Here is a 24,407-nt window from a genome sequence, read left to right as displayed (position 1 = left end):
TCATGTTTTGTCTCGAATCTATAAAATGTAATGAGATGTCAAGCTAGCTTAACTTGGTATCTCGCCAAAAATCAAAATTTTGTCGAGATGACGAGTTAGGTGTAACATGGCAACTCATCGTTTCAACAAATTTTACGGAGATTTCAAGTTAGCGTAACGTGGTATCTCAACCAAGTTTCAATATTTTGTCAAGATGCTGTGTTATATTAACATGGTAACTCTAAATCTTCCACATCACCTTATGACTAGATAAGTTGTCAGTTAAATATTTTCCAGAATATTGTTCAATTGCTCAGTTGGCATGAATTGAAGAATATACATTTTGCAGAAGAATAGTAAATTGTGGAGTGAAAGCAACTGAGCAATCCAACATTTTTCTCATATTTGATAAGATATCATCTTGAGATCTAAACAATTTACTGAAAAGGTTTACTTATGGGGCAAAGCTTTTCTTATTTTAATGGCACTTTTAAGCTCCCGTAGGGGTTTTACCTCAGGTATACAAAATAGTCACCTTAGTTTGGGTTTAAGAGTAATCATATCTATTAAATTAGTAATTAGAGTATGATAATTAAAACAGTTACATCATAAAAGTTATCAACACATGATTTGTGTGTGTTTGTGTGTTAGGAAGGGGGGGGGGGGGTCGGGAATGGGGTTCGTTTAGACTTTACATCTTTGGGTGACAATCGCTTTGATGTCATCACTTTGTAACATTTTACAGAGTACTAGAGTAGTTAACAAAGTTACAATGTCATTAGTAGTTGGACTTGTTAGAGTATGAAGTGTGTGAATTGTATATTAAATATACAATCCTAAAAAGTAATCAAAGAGGATAAAAATAATGATATATTATAATGAATAAGTAAAGTACAAATCCACATGGTTCAATGTGCATGCTACCATACTGACTGTGCATTGCATATCTGGAATTTAAATATTGAATTTATATGGTAAATCTATATATATATATGCTGAATATATTTTATAGTGAATATTCAATTTATGAAGTAAATCCTCCAGGATGAAATTCCCCCAAAAATACCTTAGTGTTTCTTTTTGCAGTTGAAGGGAATTTGGGGAAGCTGAAAGTGTATTAGTAAAAAAATCAATTGCCGAACCACCCCACTTCTGGAGTAACTTCATTATCGGCTACAGAATTCAGTATAAACTACTTCTTCTCACCTTTTGTGCTCATCATCTGGAACAGCCTGTGTACCTGTCACAACTTCTCTTGCCATATTTTCCAACTCTCACACTTCTTTCCTCCAACAAACTGTATTTAACTGTTCCAAAACCATGATTGAAGAACTATGGTTACAGATGCTTCTAATACTCTGGGTCTTATCTCTGGGGCAAGTTACCAGTTCACATTCGAACATTGGAACATGCTATAAACTTTCTACTTTCAAAAGTCTACTTAAGACCCATTCTTTGACTTGTTCTTTGTAAAGCGCTTTGAGCATTGACTTTTGTTTACTGATTTGGCGCTGTATAAGTCTCATTTATTATTATTATTATTCCAAAATGCCTGTTTATTTTCATACTTCTGGTATGACTGGCCATAAGTGATGTAAGGATACCACATTGACATTCTTCATAGTCTTGTGACAGAGAGTATAGATATTGAGCAAAGCTGCATGATTTGCAATTTGCACTTAATAGGGAAACCCTGCTTGTTTTTGCTCTTTTGGATGAGGGGTTCCGGGAGGGCAGTGGAAGGAGAGTCTGTATAGTCAGAGGTTCAATATTGACAATCACTAGTCATGCCTCTATGTAAAGGTTATATACAGGGCTTTGCATTCATATCAGAGAGAGCTAGCAGGGTACACATAAATGTTCAAATGAATACTGCAGAGCTACACCCTTACATATATTGGATAATTAAAAGATATATAACTTACCCATCAGTTATGTGCTCATTTCCTGCAAAATGCGATGAGTCCTCATACCTTGCATGACACTGGGATCAGAAAAGGGAGAATTAACTCTCTTTAAATTCCATAATTATAAAGATTTAAAAAAATAGAATAAGGATGAGGGTAATTGTAAACTTATGGATTAAGTTGTAATCTACACTGGAAATAAAATGCAAGGTTACCTTAATTACTTTCAATCTTAGACTGCCAATGTTGATAATGAATTTAAGCACAATCACAGTAGCATTCAGCTTAATTAAGTTTTGCAAAATAAGAAAATACAGGTAATATCTACAGCATGTAAGCATTATTTTGGGCCTTGAAAAAGTAAAATAAAAATTCACTTTAAAACTAAATGTCATTGGAAATGCTGAGTGCTTGCACACCCTATATGCTACTTTAACAGGGAATGATATCAAACTGTAAACATTGCTTGACCACCTCAAGTATTCTCATAATCCAAAAAGATGGGGAATCCTAGTCAACATTACCCCAGTGAACAATGGCAACTTAGTAGGGTAGTGAAGGCATGCAGTTATCATCCTATTGACACAATTTGGTAACAATATGGACTTTTTTAAATGTGACGAACTCTGAGTTCTGTGGTTTTAAGCCAATTGATCAGATTGTTTTGCTAGTTTAAAAGTTATTATCAAGCTTTAAAGGCTATTCTAGTAAAGGATATTCATAACATAGGAGTGACTTTAACCTAATAACTTCATGTGTATTTGTAAGTCAAGGTAACTTACCAGTCAGCTTCACATGGAACGGCTAAGTTTTCTCAATGTTGATGACCAGCCGCAGATTATTCAGAAATCAGCTTGCCCAACAGCATCATTTCACACATGCGAAGTTATTCACAAAGTTTATATCATGGCACTTGTATATTTAGCATACTGAAATACTAAATTATAGATCTTCAGCTCCTGCATAAACTGACACCTACTCACCCACAAACATTTGTTACTAGATAAAAGGAATAGTTAAATGAGTGAGATATTATGGTGCATTCAATATAATACCATTCATAAATGTACTTTCTCACCCTAGCTGTCATTATTTCTCAACTGCACCACTTATAATTGATATGTAACAATGTTTTAATCCTTGATCATGTTGACATCTTATTGCGCTTGCCTGCCAGCTTTAAAGCAAGGTACCTGTAATTTCTTAATGGAACTTTCTGTCAGTCTCTGGTAAATACCAATTATATCCTTGTGGAAATATATATATATATATATATTATAATAATATATATAAATAAATATATATGTAATATATATATATATATATATTTTTTCATCATATGCTTATGTAGTTATTTAAAATTCATGCCCCATATACCTCAGTCTAAGGATACATTTGAAGGATACAGGAGTGCTTAAATCACCCCATGTTCTCTTATCTCAAATGCTTGACAAAGTTCAGTGGTGTCCCAATCTGTTTCTAACATGGGTTGGATCATGTGGGCATGGGGAAAGTGCAATCTGGTTCATGCTGGATATGACATGGCACTGAATTTCTCAGTGGTTATGGCAAGCTCCTTCCTCCTGTCTTGGTATCAAGGGGAAAGTCATCACCAAGAATGGTGGGAGCACATTTGGTGGGATGAAATAATGCTTTTCATGGCTTAATCCAGTGCAGGACATTTCACTAAAATACTTATAACTAGAATGGTGGGTATGGATAGAGTCTTGTTTACTTAAACGGGGCTTCAATCCCCAATATCTATAGCGAAGCCAGTATTGGACAGTGCAGTGGTTGCAGTGCAGTCGAGATGCACAATGACCACAGTTTCTTGCAGTTGGAAAGGTACTAAAATGATCAAATAAAACTTAACCTTCACCTGACCATTTTTGTAGTTTGAGTGCCACAGCGTCAGCACACACAAGGTCACCAGCACCCTTTGTCAACCCCCAAAAAACTGTACAAATTACCAGTAAATCTGAATACCCACTCTCAACTGCAACATATATTGAAGAGGGCGCCATTCCTTAATGTTATACACCAATATTAGTGTGTATTGTGTTTCAGAAAACACAAAACACACTGTTTGAATACACACCTCAATTAGAGGACTGCCTTAATTAATTAATTAAATGACCCTTTATTGCTCCCTAGGGCTTTTAAGACAAACATTAATTGGGGGACACCTAGGTGTCCCCCAATTAAAAAATTTGTCCCCCGCTTCTAGGTGTGTATTCAAACACAAGTCCCCAGATTGATGTGTCCGTTCAAGCATACATACATACATACATACATACATACATACATACATACATACATACATACATACATACAAGTGTCTTGGAGAATGAAACGCTCATCGAGCTGGTTAGGAAGTATCCGTGTACTTACGATGCTAGAATTCCTGAGCATAGGGATGCCCAGCTATGTTTTAACGTTTGACAGAGCATTGCCAACGTAATTAACAGAGAAAAAATTGACGGTGAGTAGGTCTGAGGCCTAACCTAACGTAATCCATGGTATTGATGCCAAGGTTAGGTCTAACGTTAGAAGCCAAGGCCTTCTTCGTGTTGCTCGCATAGTCATACTTTCGGTTTAGGGCCTATTCAATATCATTATTGACCAAGCTTTGTCGTTGTTATCACCGAATTGTGCATGATGGCAAACAAAAGACCATGTTTGTAAGATGGGACGGTTTTATAGATCGGCAGTTGGACATGGTATGTACTGCTACTAGGCTAGGCTTACTTGTAGAAGTACTACTAGGCCAAGCATCACCGATTGAGAAACTTTGACTATGAAGTATGATGATTATGAATATGATTATGATTAGCTAGTATGGGCCTAGTCCTGGTCTACGTTGCATGGGGGAGGACTTAATATAGGGCAAAACAATGATGAACTCAGAAATCAAATTGTAATTTCTGTGATAATGGAAATGCCAAAATTTAAACAATAACTGCAACAATGACAAAATGGGCCTAGGACTATGTTTGGAGTCCCTTTTTCCACAATTTTGTACAACATAACAATTCCTTTCGACCAAAGGAGCTAATTATTTAATGAAGGAGTTCAAATTACTGCTAAAAACGCATATGGTGCCTAATTTCATGCATGGTGCGTTGCTTTCTCCATAAACCCACAACAATACAAACTAATTGCATGATCTTTATTTTCTGTGCTGGTTTAGCCGACCTTAGAACAAAGCTTAGGTCCAGCTAGGTCCCACATGCTTAGTGGCATCAAAGCAGACCATTTTGTAGTTCTAAAACCTATTCACATATGGGAGTCATCATTTTCTCAAGACAAACACTGCAGGTTAATGTAGGTATATTATAGGCCTTCCTCCCTAGGTGCAAACGATACAAACATTGGGGTGCATGAAATTAGGCGACACACTAAAATAGGGATATTGCTGTAAATATAGTAAGGGCATATGTAGTTAGGACTGGTTATTGTATTCAAGTACAGTTGCTTAAGAGTCATCAGATATTTGTGTAGTGTTAAGTGACATATTATAGGGATTGAAAAAGCAAATGTGGAAAATTACAATCCTTGTTCCTTTCTTTTCATCTTTATCAATTAGCATAATGATACACTGGAGAAACTTTGATAAAACTTCTTATGAGCTTATATAGGATATTTCCTTCATCATTTCAGCATCGGAGTGGAAGAAAAGGTGGCGAAACCAAAGGGGCAGTAACATGAAGAAACGGAGAGAAGTGAAAACAAAGAAAAGTGGACAGGCTGTCGAAAGGGCACAGAAATGGAAATATTTCGAGGTGATTTATTTTCTTGACCAGTTTATTGAAGGAAGCTAGTAATAATTTAAAATCAGTGAACTTTCTGAGATAATTAAACAATCCTCATAAAAAGTCCATATCCTGGCTATTTATTAACTGGCAATGATCTATTTGAAATGCTGACAAAATTACATTTTGTGCTTGCTTGCTGAAGGAAAAATAAATTTGGCTTAAAAATGTTCGTAATTACTGCAGTATAATTCAATGGGAGGATATGATCAGATTTTTACAGGGTTCACTTTGTGGTGACAAGAACAACCATTCTCTGTTATTGACAAGGACTTGTAAAAATGAAGCAATATGTTGCACAACACATTTGCAACAGTTTAATCTCTTTCTATTACAGTACTGAAAGCACCATTTCATCTGGGGGTCAGATACTCTTGATGTTGAAGTGTATGGTGGTTCGACTTCAATTGGAAGGTAAGCATATTCTGCTGGGGCATGTTTTCAGTTTGACACTTGCCATGAAAATACCTCGAGTCACATGGAATCATAGGCGTACGGGACCATTTCGGTTTGGGGGGGGGGTAGAAACTTTTGTGCCCGAAAGTTCCCGTGACACTATCTAAGCGGAGCGCCACCATCGGTTGGCGCGTAGCGTACACAAATTTTGTTGGCAAAATATGCCTCTCAGATTGCCGGAAATGGCACTTCTGGTTGCATCTGAACATTCTTTAGATTTTTTTTTATAATCTCACGTTTAGAAATTTTCACTCCCCCAAAAATTTGGTAAATTACAAGTAGAAAAAATGGTAAAATCACTTTGAAGGGGAAAAATAGGACAGTATGTTTTTTAAGCTCCTATTTAGTAACGGTATTTATTATTTTAACACAGTACTCAGCTACCTCCAGAAAAATATACATTGTAGGCGGGAAAATGTCGCTGTGTCGGGTGAGACTGCAATTTGTCTCACAAAACAAGTATAAAAAATAACAAAGAATATGATAAACCTGTACTTTTAGGCTTGTAGGCACCCCCCCCCCACCATCCATGAAAAAGAAAATGTTTCATATATACACTCATGTCGGGGATGTCCAGGTATTCAGTTGACTAGTAAGAAAAAATGTTTACTGCGGTTTTTCACTTCAGAGACTGCTAATCTCCATGCATGCATGTCACCACGATTGTGAGCGGCGTTCCCTGTTAATAATTTTGGGCGATAGTGCAAAAGCGTGGTAGCCCAGATGAGCTGCGCTCACGGTGGTGTTACACGGAAATATTCAGGCATCATTATGCCAAATAAAGAAAATCATTAGGCCTATGTTAATATTAAAGTCACAAAACAAATAACACAGAATGCTCTCCACGGAATTGTTGGGCAAAAATATGAAAAAGATTCGGGCAAGCTACTGCATATTTATATATATTTTTTTCTCCTCTTAGGCTGCCCGAATTTTTCAGGACTTTTGCCCGAATGTCTTGTTCTCTGGAAATTTGGGGGGGGGGCAGTCTGCACCCCTGCCCCCCGCCACGTACGCCTATGCATGGAATTCTTGCCATTCAACTGGAGCTACATTGCAGAAATCCTTGGTTCATTTCAGTAATTTGGCTGGGGTTGTATCTCTTTGTATATGACTGTGAAGAACACATGTTGCCTTGACAATGTCGTTCAACCATTTTGCTCGAACGGCAATTTTTGCTGCAAATTATTGGCTGCAATAGCTTTTCCTAGGTTTTAATTGGCAAAGACACCACCATCACATATTTCTGCCATATGCACCAATATCCATGCAAATAAATTGTAAGTTCAATTGTAAGTCAATGGGAAAATCTAGCCTTTGGTGACAATAATAGTGTGCTTAAATGGTTACATTGATTATACAGGCGATTCGCTTTCTCTGTAATATCACCTTAGGTGGCATACTCCTGTTAGAGTCTATATCCATCTGCTCGATTGTTCTCCTTCAGGAAAAGTTCCAAACAAGCAGCAGGAGAACATCTTTTTTGACCTGTTATCAATCATGATCTATTTTTTTGTGCCTTGCATGTCAAAAAGCTTGGGTCAATTGAGGCAATTTTAGACCCCTTTAGGCCTCCCAGGAGCAGCGTAGGAAAATTGTTTACTAGTTGTTTACAAGTGCCGAAAAACTTTCGGCTCGGATAGCACAAAATCTACATGGTCATGATACAAAAAATTGATAGTGCCATAAAAGGCCTACTTGTTAGCTATCCGGTGATGGGTAGCGTTTAGCTGGTGAAAACTCTTATCTAGACTAAAAGACCACATTACTTTTGTGATTTAGTGTGTTAGTCAATGGGGCTTTTTAATGGGCGTATGCTACCTTAATATGATGGATTTTTTTTAAAAGTAAATTCAAAGTTACCTTATGCAAATTGCCAGTCTTTGTCGAGGGCAAATAACTTCCCTGCTTCTGCAATGTTTTACTAAAGCTTCTTCAACCGTTGGCAGGACTTTTGCAAATTGATATTTGGTTAGACGAAAATATTGCTTGAATTGTTCGTTGTCAAACCTGAGCTCATTAGCCAAAGTATGATAGGCCCCATATCTGCGTCGGTTACGAAACAGTTGATGAACCCATCATCGGTGTTTCTGCTTTTTGCTTGCCGTTTCTTCAAATGAAAACCAGGATACAGTTATAGTATACAATCATTTATTAATCCAGTATTCTCTTTCGGGTGCTTAGTAATTTTTGGACGAGGGGCAGCTAGATAGGGTTGATTTGGTTTAAAAAATTAAACAAACCTTTTAATAAGTGAGAATAGAGAAATAAAAAAAAGACATTTAAGAGTCAAGGCAAAATAGCTTTCAGCAACGAAATCGGACACGAGCCAACAAATCTCTATGAAGTCAAGGGACCTCCGTATACATAGGTCATAGCTAGGTTTCTGGACTTTTGGTAAATACGACTAGTGCATGAACTGCGCCGGGCACATCACACCTCTTCAGGATTTAGGTATCTAATGGAATTCGTATGTTCTGTGATTTTACATGAGAATATTTCCTGGATAACAGCCACAAACAATGTAACCTACCGGCAATTTCAACGTATTTAACATAAGCCTAGGCAATTATCAAACTTATGGAACAGATGAAACCAAGAAATGCTTCCAATGATGATCAAAACTGTTTCAAACACTAACCTTCATCGTCAGATACATCGAAATTATCAATGTCAGGTGTTCTTCCTGTGCATACAGTCGTTGTAAACGCATTCTAGACGTGTTTGGTGCCATTTTGCTAATATATATTCTGATCCCTTAAGCACGGTCCCTTAGTTACGACCGCATCAGTATCAGTTTTGTATCCGCAATGTTGGAATTGCAAACGTACGCATCCGCACATAGCAGCCGTATGCCGCAACAGCATTCCGTATCCGTATCCGTGCTTATAGAATCCTACCTTTAGCCAGTCCAGATAAGTTGCACTTTATCAACCATATATTGAGTTAGGGGCATGATATTGAGATGGGGGTTTTCAACTAGCAGAGTGGAAAATGTTTCTCTTCAATATAAGTTTCAATCAGTGGAAAATCTCCTCGCCGAAACGACCCTTATTGCGCAACTTTCACGAATCCGATGCAAAAACCGGAAGTGGCAAATCTAAGATGGCGCGGAAATAAGCCGAGTCGTTTCCAGTACCGAAGGTCACGTTAAAACATGAATTATGCATGATCTTGATCACCGAGAATTGTCGTAAATGGTATTAGAGCTTCCTTAACTAGTGCAAGGACATATCTTCGTTAGAATTCGGTTGAACTCGCTCTCATCTAGCTTCAATTAATGATTTTATCTGCCCTTGTGGAACGGCGAGGAGAATTTGCAAGTAAGTAAATCTGACTTTTCGGATCTGTAAGGTTTCCGTATTAGAATGTTGGTTATCATAACGTTGGTTTCAAAAGGTTGGAAATGCGTTAAGCCATCAACGCTGTAAGTTCGGACTTTGTTCACCCTCAAAAAGTGTACAAAAATTTAGCTCAAACATCATGCCAAATTCTTGTTTCATCGTTAGCAACAGTACATATGGCTTACGTTGTTGTTGCACTGTAATGTCGCCTAACACTTAGGCTTCGTATACCCCATAGGCCTACGTACTATTAGTTACTATTAATTGTCTACAGTACTATTACTAAAGGACATAGTTGTTAGCAACGTAGGTAGGGCTTCGCCACACCGTAACTTCTTTAAATTCGTTGTGACATATTTTATATTGTTTCATAATCGCGGATCGCTCTTAAATGTATGTATGATACTAGGGTTCTGTATTATTAAGTTAGTATAGCCTTAGGCCTAGTCATGAACTATATAGGCTAGGCCCAAATCATCATGTTTTAATTTCTTCAACTTCAAGGCCTCCTTGGCCTTGGCTCTAGTAGTAGTAGTAGTAGTACAAAATAGGTCACGGCGTAAGCTAAGATATAAAGTAAGGCTATGGCCTAAGTCTTTTGATTGGAGTGTAACTTTTTGGCAATGCATTACTTAATCCTTGGGTGGAGTGGTGTTTAAACAATTCTGACCAAAGTTAGTAGGCTATCCTTGCAATTACAAGGCTAGGCCTATCTATATATTCATTTATCCCTAATAGTTACGTAGAATAAACAGCATCCTATTTCCTAGCTGTAGTTTTGCCCACTAGTTGTAGCAGATGCACTAACCAACATTTCAATACAAAGCAGGGTTTATTTTTTTTGGAATGATCTTGAAACTTTTGAGACATATGAAGCCTTGGGATTTGGGAATGTGGGTACAACATAGGCCTACATTCTGCTTGAACTTGTAGCTTAAAACTTGAAAATGACAGTAAGCAGAGACTGCTGCTATTTAGTCTAAAGTTTTGATTACCTAGTGTACTTATACTAAATAACAATTTGACCCCCGACTTCACTGAATATGTGCATATGTGTATCATATAAGTTTAAAATTTTCGTGTGGAACTTGTCATTCTGCTTTTTTTTACGGTTTAACTCTCTTGACATTATGCCAAAGAAAACATCTCGTCAGTTATACCATGAAGAGAAAGTTGCTGGACCAGGATCTGTTTGTATAGAGTCCAAGCCAAGTTACTGGCACATAGCTCAATCAACTCCTGCTAATTCTTAGTTGATTATAGTGCTAAGGCAGAAAAAGATCTTGGATTATGACTGTGTTTGCTATGCATGTAAACTTAGACTAAGCTCAGTCAAAGATGAAACTAGGCCTCCCTCTAAAAGGTCTTTTTCAAATACATGTCAGTTGCCAAATTGCACTAGTCAAGAAAATGTGCATCAGACATCACAATTTGTTAAACGTAGCACTCTTATACAATTGTTTGACATTGATGATGCCACTGCTATTAAACTATGCTGTAACAGCTCAGGAATTTTTCTTTGCCAGGCTCATTACTGTATTCTAACAAACAAAATCATCTTTAAGGATTGTTCCATATGTCTTTCGACAAGTTCAGCAATGCGTCTATACAGAGAGCCTTGTGTTGTTACTGCTTATATTAATCATTCCCTTAAAGGATTGGTTAAGGTGTCTGACATGTCTATCGTGTATGAAAGAGCTTAAAAAGACAAACAGAATAGTGACGAAACTACCATGATAGCATTCTCTATTAAGAAGATATCACACTTTGAAGATTTCAAAATTTCTTTGCAAATGACTGTTGTAGAAAGACTAACTGTGAGGGTGTGATGTCACCTCCTCACTTCCTTAACATGTGTCAATATATTTCATTAAAAAATAATTACTTTTTTTCACAAATCTAAAAAAAAAATATAATCAAACATTCTTCAGATGTTAAATCTCAAATACTTCCCTTGACACCTATGGGATCTCCTGACGTATCTTTTGGTTGTAAGTCATAAAATCATACAAAATATTTTAATAAAATAACAAAGACTTTTCAGGAATGTGAGAATATGACGTCACGGCTAGTCTGATTTCAGCAGTTTCTACACAGTCAGATAGAACTTTAAACTTGAATATCTCCTAAACGAAAAAAGATATTTGAATAATTTCTTCACTATTGGGCTCCTTTTATTGTCCTCTTTCATATAGGATAAACATTTGTGACACTTGAAATAATCCTTTAAGACAGATGTCACTATTGAAAGAGATAGTTTACTGTGTAACACCTGTTATCAGGCAGTTTCAGGGTATGCCATGAGCTCAGAGTATTTGGAAAGTGTTAAAACGTCAAAGCAATATCTCTCTGAGCTGTTAGACCATTTTCGAACGACCACACTTGAGAGTGCTGATATGTGTGAGGTTTATGACTTTGCACAGTCTTTGTTATTTTTAGGTAGAGAATTATTAGAAGATAAAGCCATTTTACTTGAAACAGTCTATGATTTTTATTCCAAAAGTTATAACAATTGCTTATCAGTATGGGTTGAAATTAGCAGTCAAGACTTGCCAAGTAAGAAAAACAAAATGCAGTTCTTCGCCCAAGTTTAGTCTGCTAAAGGTGATTGTGTTAACTGCAACATTCAACACCTTAAGGAAAGTTGCAAATGCAAGAAAGGCTGCACCAGAAATCGGTGTTAATGTAGGAAAGATGGTAAAATCTGTTCCATATTTTGTCAGTGTCAAAGTTGTGAGAATAAAACCCAGTCAAATGTTGATACCGTGGAAATCTTAACCGAGTCCTCTAATCCAGCACATCTTGTCAGTCATCAAAAACAGCTTGACAGTGACTCTGGCTCTGACTCTTCAGATACAGACTTTTTATCTGGTAATGAATTACTAGATGAACAAAATGAACTGAATTGTTTGATATTGATGAGTTTTGCAAATTAGTTGCTGCTGCTGCAACTGAAACTGAGTATTTTGATGACATTGGTATGTAACCTTGCCTCTACATCAACTGGTGTATCAACGTTTTACTGTTTTTCTCATTCTCAGGTGCCTCCACTGCAGCAATAGTGGAAAGTTACAGGTTTGGGTTTTGACATTCAACATTCTTATTTCCTTTAACTGTTAGGTATTGGATACACGATTTATAGTACCAGATTGGGCCCAGTGAGACCACACTAAAAGTTGATTTGAGATTAAAAAAAACAAACAGAAAAAGTACCTGGCAACAGGGTTTTCAGAAGTCAATGATGAGAATCATTTTTTTTTTATGGAGCCAAGTATGGCTGTATAAGAAACCAATGGCAAGAAACCAAAAACAAGCCAGTAACAGTTCTAATTAATCTTATCTGTTAGTGTTATATGCTCTCCTCTCATCCTTTAGTTTTTCTGTCATCTTCATCCATATGATTGCCTTTTTAGTGGCAGGATACTTTTTCATTACCAGCTCTGAAAAATAAATGAAAATATGGATCAATTCATGCAGGGATGTTGATGTGCTTTTGAAAGTGTGGGGGGGGGGCATTTGCTTGACACGTACTATATAAGACACTATCAAAGCGCCAACATTGGCTGGTTTGGCCAAAAATGCCTTCCGTATTGTCCGAAATGGCACTCCCCAGGCCTGCATCCAAACAATATCACATAGCCTACCTATTTAGATTTACATGGGAAATTCAAGAAATCTTTACCAAATGAGTGTAGGCTAGGCTTCAAGTTCAAGTAAACTATTGAGACTTAGTCCCAGCATTTGTTTGGAATCAATTAGAAGATTGTGTGCCACTGTTCAATCTAGTACAATACACACATAACATAACGTTAATTGGTGTTTAGAATGCACAGTTTGGTGTTGAGAATGCACTGCAGTACCCGGTAGAAGCTTAGGCTACTCACTGTCATTGTACTTGTGTATTGCAAAACGCCAGCCTAACAACGGTTACATAATAGTAGTGCCAGTGGCCTAACAATTAACTTATTCTTACCTCTGAAGGAATAACAGGTAGGCCGATGATGGTGGTTAACAATAACACTTCCATTCTTCTTTAGATCTTCTTGGGTGAGTTATAGCATGGTGACTTCGAAGTTCGGACACTTAAGACTTAAAACACCCCAAAACTAAATCTTCTGGTATAAATCACCAGAAAATATACCTCATATGGTGGGAGAATTGTGTTATAGTACGCTACACGGCCAAACTTTCTTTCCTGCAAACTTTTTCACGTTGTTTTCCAAGAAGATTCTTCGTGATTGTTGAACTGGTATTTCTTAGAGTATTGCGAAGTTCGGACACGCAACCCACAGTGTGGCGCTGGTGATAAAATCGGTGGCGCAGTTGCTCTTTCAGTAATTATAACAGACTTCATAGATCTTCGTCATTTTATTGACAAATAAGTAAGTAATTTCTTGCACACGAGTCATTTTGGAGAGAAAATAACTGTAGCTTTGTACTTTTTGGTGAAATTTGGCTCTTGCTGTAGGTTTTCATTGTGAAATCGTGTATTACTTAGGGTGTTCGAACTTCGCAGTATGCCGAACTTCGCAATACTGACTATACTTATAGTTGAAAGTTTCTTAGAAATTTTCACAAATGTTAATGTTCCGGCTTATGTTTTTGCTTTTGAAAATACTTGACAGTGTGTTGAAAGCACCGTTAGTTATACCAATTCTTCGGTCCCCAGCAAGCTTCCAACATATTTACACTTCTTCTCTTGCAGGAAAACGACTAATGTACTGAACCACGTAAATTGCAAGTGGTAGGCTATAGTATAGGCTAGTGCAACATTACCGATAGGCCAAATCACTGGAATTAATGAATCCAAACTGTTTTAAACACTAAAGCCGTTGACAGAAACAATAAACCTTGATGCTAGAGTAAACACGACAGGAGGTGATCACTAAAATGAACAAAAAACAAGCAAATTGCCAAAGAAAGTTGATGCAGACGACACGCCAAATATGTCTTTCAAACTATTTTTAAATTGAATATGGTGTTGAAGTCAAACTTCAACTTAAACCTCGTACAAAATCTGATTATCAAAAATGGAGAAAATTGTCTTAGGCCTTCCAATTTGAGAGTTTCGTGCTACTGAAAATTGTAAATACAATTAATTTATTTAATAAAATTTAAACAACAATAAATAAGAAAGGATTGCATCATAATATAATTTAAACATTAATTATTGTTATCTTCATCATGATTTGGCAACATGCGTCTTACTTTCATAGACTATGAATCACTGATCTAAATATAGATGCGAGCTCGTCTCAATCACATCAAATGAAATGCAAATGTATGCTACGTATATACTATCAACCGGAGGAAGGGGGACATCCCTATGTTCTCTATGTTCCAACAATACCTAATAATTTTGGACTCGTAATTTTTTTGAACCAATTTTTCGGACCAAAATTTGTTTGGACCAACATGTTTTCGGACCCAAATTTTTCAGACCAACATTTTTTGGACTCAATTTTTTTTGGACCAACATGTTTTTGGAGCAATTTTTGCGGACCAACATGATTTCGGACCAACAATTTTTGATCAAATTTTTTGAGGAACTTAATTTTTTGGGCCCAAATTTTTCGGACCGACTTTTTGGGGGGACTCAAATTTAGTCCTATAAATTCGATTCCGAAAAACATGTTGGTCCCAAAATTATTGGTCCAAAAATGTGGGTCCAAAAAATTGTTGGTCCGAAAAAATTGGTTCCGAAAAATGTTGATCAAATTTTTTTTTTTTTTACCATAGAGACGTCGGAACATAGAGATTTACCATCTTATAAGAACTTATTTCTCATAAATTTTGGGAATTTTTCATTGTACCTTGAAAATCGACAAAAAATTGCAAAATCATAAGGGATTTGTAAAAACCCTCATGAGTGTGCTGAAAATCACATGTAAACTTTAAATCCCACATGATTTAATCAAATTAATGTGGGATTTATGATAACCCACATGAATATTCCAGGAATTCCCACATCAATCCCAAAATAATGTGGGATTTGTAAAAAACAAACATGAATTTCGGGTAAATCCCACATAATCTTGCAATCCTATAGGAATATAACAAAACCATGTGGGATTTGTAGAAAAAACCCACAAACTTTCCTGAAAATCCCACATAAATTTAAAAGTCACGTGGGATTTGTAAATAACCCATAGGAATTTCCCTGAAAACCCCACATACACTTGTAAATCCCACAGAATTTTGCTTATTCCTATAGGAAATGGCCGATTTCCTATGGGTTTTATGTGGGATTTTTTTGTAAGGGTAATAAAGTGGAGAGCGAAACCAAACACGTCCGCACTCCACGAAAACTCAACCACTTTTCTACTGTAGCAAACTGTAGACACCCTTTTTGTTGGGCGAAGTGAATAGAACTAACTCAATTAAAGCTACTGCCAAAGAGGAGCTGATCAAACATTCCTTTAGCATATCAGACATACATTAAATTGATGGTACGTAGTCAACAATTTGGTTAGGCAACTTTCATTAACAGTGAAGAAGATGTTCGTATCGACTACAATTCTTACCAGTTCAAAACATAATATCGACTCGATTTCATCATCAAAATTATTTAAATGTTACTATACGGCCTTGAATGCCGTTTTTTTCCGTGAGGTACTTACCTCAGATTCTTCAGTAAACGTGACTTCCCTGAATACGCCATTATATATGAGATCTCTTCCTGCTTCGGTTTCTATAGTCTCCACTGTTCAAAGACGTGTAAGATTTAATTCTGATTGCAACGTAATGCTTCCCTTTCTAACACTTTTCATTCACTGGTATAAATATAACTGGGTTAAACGTATCTAATGAATGAAAATGCTAAATAACGGTATCAGGTCAAATCTATTGATTCAACCTAAACTATTTCTTCCAATATGATTATGAGAACAACATATCATGCGAATATATCAGTTCATTCGATACATACCAGTCAGCACAAAAGATAAGATTTCGAGAGAATTTAGTTCGTATGCTGATTTAGTGTAATAACTGCGAGATTTATATAGCAGACGTTTAAATAGCAGGAATATTTTAAGTTAGGATGACATTTAACCAGAAACAAAAATGTGCCAGTCTTATGCCATATCACCTGAACTATGAGACACAAAGTTGTTGGAAATTCCCACAAACCATGGATTTACTAATATGTCAAAACTAAATTTGATGTGATAGAAAGTAAAACCTGAAATATCATAAAACTCATATTACTCGCACTTCCATTAAACAGTTTCTCACAAATTACTGTATTAATCACATATCGTAATGTGTTTTAAGATTTAACTATAAAGTAACACCCCACTCAAATCTTTGCAAACTACATGAAGCAAGCTCAATTAGCGCAACCCACAAACTAAACCCAACAACTAATATACTAGTTTACATATTTATCTGATGCATCTCTTAGGAGCTCGATTGTCATATTCTACAACTGATGTTCGTTGCTATTCTCTAAACACAGATATGTAATAAAAGTGACTTCTGTAGCCTGGTAAATAATCTCATTTGAAAAAATGTTAAACCGATCGCCGAATTATTTATCACTGATTGAATAAAATGAAATATAACATAATAATAGTATTAGTGACATTGATGTGTAACGGGAAAATATGAAGACCGAATGTAGAAGTAATGTAACTTACAGAATGAATTTATGTCGGATGATGCTGAACGATATCCAGAACGTACAATATAGGCTATAATCACCACATGCACCCAGTGGTACCTGACCCTTTTACCAGTCTCTAGATCATGCTGATGATCAAAACTTGGCAACATAACTGTTAATATAGTAGAGAGTTGCGTATTTTGAGATAACAATGATTAATTTGTTTATCAGCAGCGTAACTAAGGCAACTAAACAACAGCACAGCTAGGATATCATGGAATCACACAATAAACATGGTTTTCTGAACGAAACCAGGTTTGACATCTATCTTCGGTATGTGCATGTCTAGTAGTGACTTAGAATCGTGTTCTTTACTTTATTATCAATGAGTATTAATGCAAGAATTGAACGACATTTACACTGAAGAAGAATTTTTCAATAAAATTTTTTTTAAAATATATTTTAATTTGTTGGTATTAGGTTATATATATTTGCAACAAACTGTCTAGTTAAACCCTTTTATGCGTGATTATGCGATAATCAATTTGCAAGTGTGCTTTTGAAGGATACCAGTGCCTGTACAAACTTCTGTTAAACTTCAAAACACATAATTACATCACGTTTCTATACCTTTGATAGCTGACGACTTTAATTCCTCTGAAATAGTATCTGGTGTCATAGATCGATGAAGCACATGTTAAAAGTCGTAATAAACAGTTATTCTTTGCGTTATCATTTGTTTCGTACTTTATGTTGTGGAGAGGTACTTTATTAGTAAATCATCATTATTATAAGGACACTTGTTGGTTATACATTTAAGCACTAGTTTTTCGGTTACGACTAAGACTTGAAGTTAATCCTATGCTTTTTCTTAGAAAGGTCACTCATCAAAACAATTTTTTTTATAACTGCAGTATATTGGGTAGTTTTGGTGATTTGATATTCATATTGTTAACATTTTGCAAGTTGCGTTGACTAATGCATCAATTTTCTCTTAGCAAATAATCTTTAACCCTTAAAATGTCATCCTTACACAACTATACCAAGCTTTCTCTAAACTTATAGTATCACCAACGGAAGGTTCAGTCAGACTTTCGGCATTCCACCAAATTCTATGTGTATATATTTAAATATTGACACTTATAGAGCAAGGCAAATGGATGTCTTGCTTCACTGATGGCAACCGTATTTTAATTTTAAGATAACAATCGAAACTAACCTTAACAATCTATATCTTGCTTGGAAAAAACAAAATTTTAATCGAGCACCGTTTTGGGAGTTCGGTGATTTGATATAGATATTAGGCTATCATGATTAAAGAGTTGCACATTCCACAGCTTTTGATACCTACCGAAGTTCATAAAAATCTTTGATTGGGTGCTGTCAACTTTCTTCCAGACCACGTACCTATTCCTAACTTTTCTTATGTTGTGAGATTCCTCAAAGTCATGTCGGAACGGAGTACAATTGTTTTCTCATGTACATGGATAAAAGATTCATTAAGAATCAGGTTCGATATTGGAATCTAAATGACAAGAATTAAAATCGAAAGTTACATGAAGGAGTGATTACAATAAAGACTACGCACGTGTCATAGCAGAAGATGTACAATTTTTTTATTATTTTTTTTCCAGGTATTTGTATCAACGGTCTCAACGGGAAAACAAAATTAAAAATTATGTTGATAAGGGCTATCTGTTACGATCTAAATCTTAAAAGACGTTTTGGCGTGTGCAAAAGGCAAAGAAAAGCATCATTTGTTTCTGATCTCTCACATTTGGCCATACGACCACAACTTCCAACGAGGGGCAACAACGCATTCACAGTAACCTCCCACCCCAGCGAGTTTTCAGTCCATCAGGATTACGGCTCAGAAAAAGTTCGCGGCCAACATTTTTGAATTAATTGATTTAATTTGGCCTCCATTGACCACTTGGTGTTTAGCGTTTTTCATCTAATATTTCGATATATATTTCAACGGTCATGCTTATTACATGATTGCGGATTTGGCCAATTTGAGATATTGCTTTCTCACAGCGCAATGACCAAAATGCTCTTTAACATTTCCTTTCCTTTAATATTTGACCTCTTGCCTTCGAACTTACTTTTTCATACGTCTCGGAAGCGTTTGATCCCGTGGTAACGTTGGTCGTACTGTTTAGGTTTACATAACACAATGATTTGCACAAATTTGCCAGTTTGACTTTGGAACTCAATTGATCACGTAACGTTTGACAAAATAAATACGACATAAGTCTTGAGGGTTCTTAGTTATTGGCCATTTAATAATAATATTGTAACCGACGAACCTATGACATCAAAGTCACGAAGGTACTGCATTTCTTGTCCGTGCAGAAACTCACCAAGTTTAAAGCCCATATACTTTATGTAGTGCATGAGACACATTGCTGTTCACGTTTATAAACAAATACGTAAATTTTACATTATATATTGCACACTTACTATCGTGTCCCACACATAGTGACAACTAACCCATCCAACTTCAGTTTATTCCCACAAGTGGTCTGAGGACTGTCGACAAAGTACATCCATGGTACATTGTCTGTAAGTAGTGTTGTGATCTTCACATTCTGTGCCCAATCTGACACAATGAAGAAAAACACGCTTGATAAAGTTAACGATTATACGTTCTCATGCTTTGCTTAACAACCACAGAGTGGTGTCATAAGAGTGAACAAACTTCCACATCTTTACACCCTTCCTTCTCTAAAGGAAAATTTTCTTTGATCCAACTTTTAAGCTCTAATTTCTACTTTCATAACTAATCATATTTCTTACCCTTAAATGTATTCAAACATATTTACAAACACCTAACGCTAACAAGTGATGAACATGTTCATCAATGGCCTCATATAGATCATTTACAGCAAACACAATCGGGTCTCTGCTTACGGTTCCTTTGGCTTCTTCTTAAATATGGTTCTGGTTCTGTTTCGTGTTCTTGTGTTGCGTTTGAACTCTCGTTGCGTGCTGCATTGTTGTTGCTGCAATCGACGCTGGTTGGCGGTGCGATGTGAATCATTACGTCATAGAACAGCTCGCGTCTGTAAATCAGTGTTCCTCTGGTAGGGCGTAAATGTTTACGATTACGACGGAATTCACGTCCATCTTCTATGATAACTTTGTAGGAGCAATTGTTGACGAGTTCTTCATCGCTAGTTTTTTCCATACTTTCTCTCGTCCTGATGGTTGAACGCGTACTGTTTGCCCTTTGTTCAGTTCTGGAAGAAGCTTAGCACTGTGATTGTAATATCGCGCTTGCTTTTCATTTCTCATGTTTTTCTTCTGCTTAAATCCTTACTTAATGTGTGAGAAACTTCTTGGAAGTAGGTATAACTGTTCTAGTCCTTCGACTGATAGACGTGATGATGGCGGCAGACTCTCAGAAGGAGTATTCCTCCAGCTAAGCAAGCTGAGATGTATGTCTTGCTTATCCTTCTTCGCTTTCTTGATCAATTTCTTTGCTGTCTTTATCGCGTTTTCGACTTTACCATTGCTTTTTGGCAAGAGCGGCGAACTGGTTACGTGGTCGAACTGATACGATTGCGCAAAATCAGAGAACTCGCGGGACGAAAATGGTGGTTCGTTGTCTGACTGTACAGTAACAGGTGTACCATGTGTAGGGAATATCGTCTCACGATTTTGATCACTGCCGGCGTATCTTTCTTGTTTAAGAGTATGTAAGCTTCGAAGTGGTCCGAAAAGTAGTCCACAATACAGAGATAATCTGTACCATCGATGGTAAAAAATATCGACACCAACGTTTTCTCCCTGGGGATCTGGTATGTCGTGGCTGAACAATTGTTCTTTGGATTGCTGAGTGCGGTATGTGTTACAGATAATGCACTGTTCAACATAGTCTTAACTTCTTTACTCATACCTGGCCAATAAACCGTATCTCTCACACTCTTCAACGTACTTTTGATACCAGAGTGTGCGTTGTGAAATTTTGCTTTAATGTCTCTTCTCAGGGGTGTAGGAATGACACATCGCTGTGCTTTGAATATGATACCATCTTAGATGGAAAGCTCATCGCGAATTTGTATGTATGGGCTAGTTCCTGTTGTATTATGCCCAGCCTCTGTAATGAATCGTTTCAGATTCTGACAGACGGGGTCTCCGTTGGTCGACTCCTGGATTTGCTTGCGAGTTGCTTCCGACACCAGAAGGAAGTCTATAATGTTCACACTTTCTGTCTCGACTTCCACTGCGGGTCTTTCCTCATTCTGGAGGAAGGCTTGCGATAATGTATCAGCGAGATACATTTCCTTTCCCGGCTTGTACAGAGTGTCGACATTATACTGCACCAGACTTCTAAAGAAGTAGCCGTTGGAGGCGCTTTGGGGAAGTCGTGATTTGTTTCTTAGGGATTGGAACCAATGGCTTGTGATCGATATGTCCAAAGCTTTATCTTGCGTCCGTAGGTGAATTGGTGGTTTCGCACCAAACCGGAGATTAACGCAAGAAGTTCTTTCTCGATTTGTGAGTATCAAGTCCATTTTTTCTGATGCGTCTCCCTGACCTTCAGTTTCGCTTTGCGGATCAAAGTACTGCAACACCGGTGTGCTGCTGACACTACGCTTCACCCCGTTGAATGCTGCGTCTTGGTCTTGTCCCCAGCTCCATTTCGCGTCCTTATGTGTTAGACGACGAATCGGTTTGCACGTGTCCGATAAGCTTGGAAGGAACTTAGACAAGTTTTTCACCATTCCAACGAACCGTTGTACTGCTGCGATGTCAGTCGGTTTAGGCATATCAATGATTGGCTCGACTTTCTTAGGGTCGACTTAGAGACCATGTTTTGTAACAACATGCCCTATAAAGTGGATTTCTTTGCACTTAAATTTAAACTTATCTCTGTTGGACTTGATAGATCGCTCTCCCTCTTTCAAGCAGCTTAGTCATGTGTTCGGTTATGATCCTTGTCTGCTTCGGCTTCCGTTTTACCTTTGTCAGTGACCAATATGTCGTCAGCTATGATATGAACACCCTCAATCCCTTCAAGGTTTTAATCTAGCCTTGTTGGAAGAGCTCAGGTGCTTGGGAGATTCCAAATGGCATGCGTTTATACGTGTGACTCCCCATGGGGTTTGGAATGAAGTCAACTTGGGAGAATTTTCATCCAACTCACATTAGATAAAACTCTTTCTGATCACATTTGCTAAAAACCTTTACATCATTAAGACTAGGCAGAATATCTTCGAAAATAGGTAACGAGTAGTGTTCCCGTTTTAGAGCATTATTTAATGTTAGTGGGTTAATACAAACACGCATTTACCACTGGGTTTGTTATGCAAACAGACTTAACACCCAGTCAGAAGGTTTGTCAACCTTCTTTATCACATGCAATTTTGTCCAATCGCTTCAGCTACTCGTTAAGCTAAGTCTTTATAAATATTGGAACACGTCTTGGTGGTATAATAACTGACGTGAAATTAGGATCAGTTTCCAGGTGGACTTCACCTGGCTAACACCCTAGACCTGTGAATACATCATGATAAACTTTTATTACATTTTCTTTTTTTTTCAGCGGTAAGTTAGTTTTCTCAATTTGCTTTACTTCCCCTTTAATTTCAGAACTTTCAGTTGGTTTGTTATCTATGTTTTCATACAACACTTTAATCAATTTCATTTGTTGTGATGCCCGTGATCCAAGAAGTGGCATTTGCTTGTTTCCTTGCACAACAACCATCTGCACAAAATATTACTTCATATTCTTTATGTTTCTCAACCTCAATTTACAAGTCCCCACAATTGACAATGGATTATTGTTGTACATGCTCAGATTTTTGTAGTCTGACTCTTTAGTCTCGGTGCTTTCAGTGACATACAATTCAGGTATCACATTACATGATGCCCCTAAATCAATTTGAAACTTTGCAAGTGAACCTTTAACTTGGAACGTAGCATGTACCTTGTTCGCATATGGACTCACTCTTTTTATATAAATATAGTTCTTCCTGAAATGTTACAGATAAAACTGATTCACTCGCAAATTGTGCCTCTTCGTCAGTACTTTCACTACTCAAGTCAACCTTTTTGACTGATTTCTTATGACTTTCATGAAAATCTGTCTTTTTCTTTGACTTCCAATTGGTTTTACATTTCACTGCGAAATGATTCATATTTCCACATTTCGAACAAGATTGGTCATATGCTGGACATTTCATATTATCTGCCTCATAACCTCCTCCGCAGTACCTACAGTCTTCAACCCATGAATTGACCTGTGGCATCTGACCTAGGGTTGTACATGACAGCATGAACTTCAGCACTTCGATCACTCATATATTTTATTTGTGCTGAAGCCACTTCAGCCGTCTTAAAGATGTTGATACATTTTGGGAGATCCAAATCTGCTGTATGCAATAATTTATTTCTGAGTATTTCGACTAGCTATGCCGCATACATCATACGATTTCGAATCATTTGATCCTTTAGTGTGCCATATTTGCACGAGGATGCAGAAATTCTCAGTCGATCAAATTCGCCAAATATTTAATTTAGTTCCTGAGTGCAGTTATTATACTTGTGTCTCTCATAGATTACGTTTGTCTGCCCAATACAGTAAGCTTCCCATAGGCTCATTATATTTGCATTTTTGTACGGTCTACTGCATTTCATTCGGCAAATTGTTGTGGATTTCCAACGCCTCAGAACCTGTACATGTTACATATTTTGCCTGCCACCTGGATTTTCTCATCTGTTTTATCCAACTCAGTTAGAGTGACATACCTATACAAAAACAAACTGAATTTTCTCCCAGTTCTTCTTCAAATTACCCTTGAGGTCCAAGTTATGTGGTAATGACACTGTACTAATTTTTGTTACAAAATTATGCTACTGTACTTCTAAAGTCTAATCTAACAATGACCTAGACAAAGAAACCTTATCTCTTTTAATTACTCGAATGTTTGGCCTATCACTAGATGACTTTCTACTTTGTCGACTTTACTGTGACGACTTTACTTTGACTCTGTTGCGTCAACGCGATACGTTATTTGGCAACCCTCCTAGACGATACCCGCTTTAAATTGTTTTATTATTTGTTTTAACACATAAAATACAACGCAATACTCGGTAACGTCTTTACACAGGCTTTGTTCATAAACACGGCAATCACCAATGTTATCGTATGTAGGCCTACTGTACGTTATCTTTAACGTCAGCACGTGTAATGACTGTACTAAATGCTACGGCATCCTAACACGCTAAAGTAGAATAGCCTAGATTCGGGTATAAGTACCCTCTCAGGTTGATCATACAATTACAAGTTCGCCAA

At 37.0% G+C, this 24,407-nt stretch overlaps 1 long non-coding RNA gene across 1 annotated transcript; it reads right to left on the bottom strand.

Moving 5' to 3' along the window:
• Positions 1-205: 205 nt before the first annotated feature.
• On the bottom strand, positions 206-3,187 carry LOC139971382 (uncharacterized). The gene is made up of 3 exons (XR_011794367.1): positions 2,669-3,187; positions 1,905-1,963; positions 206-1,286 (listed from the first exon to the last, which is right to left on the bottom strand). It is a non-coding gene; the product is annotated as an uncharacterized lncRNA (long non-coding RNA).
• Between the last annotated feature and the right edge of the window lie 21,220 nt (positions 3,188-24,407).

The sequence above is a fragment of the Apostichopus japonicus genome, chromosome 8 (genome assembly GCF_037975245.1).
Source record: "Apostichopus japonicus isolate 1M-3 chromosome 8, ASM3797524v1, whole genome shotgun sequence".
Classification (NCBI taxonomy): Eukaryota; Metazoa; Echinodermata; class Holothuroidea; order Aspidochirotida; family Stichopodidae; genus Apostichopus; species Apostichopus japonicus.
The sequence above is the reverse complement of the archived record's forward strand: the minus strand, read 5'-3'. Positions and strand labels throughout refer to the sequence as shown.